This window comes from Tupaia chinensis, unplaced genomic scaffold, assembly GCF_000334495.1.
Source record: "Tupaia chinensis unplaced genomic scaffold, TupChi_1.0 Scaffold000612_1, whole genome shotgun sequence".
Classification (NCBI taxonomy): Eukaryota; Metazoa; Chordata; class Mammalia; order Scandentia; family Tupaiidae; genus Tupaia; species Tupaia belangeri.
Window position 1 is genome coordinate 4,134,614 of NW_006160131.1, and position 1,310 is coordinate 4,135,923.

The window sequence follows — 1,310 nt, forward strand, 5'->3', positions numbered from 1 at the left end:
ACACGTGCTCTGGAAATGGCAGCTGAGTCTGAGGGCCTGCCCTGGAGCGTGGGGGACAGCCCTTCTCCAGGTGCCCTCCCCAGGTTCTCTCAGAGCTGGACAACCGCACTAGGTCACCAGAGAAACCGGGAGGCCAGGAGATGAAGGGCACTCAGCCCTGTCCAGGGCTCACAACTGCTCTTCTGCACAGTGCCCATGCGACCCACCAGCCCCACCTTGGGTACTGCTTACAGTCAAGTCCTTTCTTTTGGAAATTAAGGCTGAGGTAATACAGAAAGGCACGATGGGCCTAGGCCAGCGCCTTAAAGTATGGCAGGGCGCGCAGATGCTGAGATCACACAGAAGTCCCAGGTGCCCCTCCCGGGGGCTCTCTGTGTAGACAGGACAAGCCTAGATCCTGCTGACTGAGGCTGGGGTAAGACTGTGGAGTGAAAAGTCCTTGGGACTGCCTCTCCCTGTCCATCTCCCTGTCTCATGGAAGAAATAAATGAAGGACGACTATATTTTTAATAAAGAAGAAAAGAGTGAGAAGATCCAGAAATGTCCCCTCCTCTCCACGAGGAAGAAAGATGGTGCGGTCCCCTCCTCTAATTCCCTACCGAAATTTCTGTTTTGAACAAACAAACTGATAAAGGAGAACCCAAATGTTCCCAAGGCCCTGGTGTTCCCGCTGCGTTGTGGTGGGTGGTCCTCCCTCCGCGGTTGGAGTAATCCAGAATGATCCGGGGCAAGCCGGAGGGAGCAGGTCTGTATTGGAGCCAAGAAGTAACCCCCTCTACCCCCACCGCCCCCCAGCAGCTTCCCAGGAGCAGGGCGGGAGGTGGGTAACAGTGAGCCTGGAAACGAAGGGAGCCGAATTCCGGTTTGCTAAATGGTGGGGTGGTTCGGAGCGGTCACCCAGAGGAGGGAAGAGAGGGCGGAGGGTGTTTTGTTTAAGGGAGCCGAATTCTGGTTTGCTAAACGGTGGGGTGGGGTGGTTTGGAGCGGTCACCCAGAGGAGGGAAGAGAGGGCGGAGGGTGTTTTGTTATTTGGTTTAATTTTCTAAAACAACAACACAACCGACTTTGAACACAGAAAAAGAACAATGGGATGAGCATAACAGTGCTTGACATCAAAGGAGGCCCGGGCCACGCCAGTCAGGGCGCCTGGACGCCGGGGCCTGCGCGCCTCCACGGGGGTCCCCCCAGAGGGGAAGCCCGGGCCGGCCACAGGGCCTTTGCCGAGGCTGGAAAGCCGCGCTCCGGTCTCCCCACCCTTCCCACCCTGCCCTCTGGAGTCAGTTCCTCTCCAACAGGCCCTGGTCGCCACC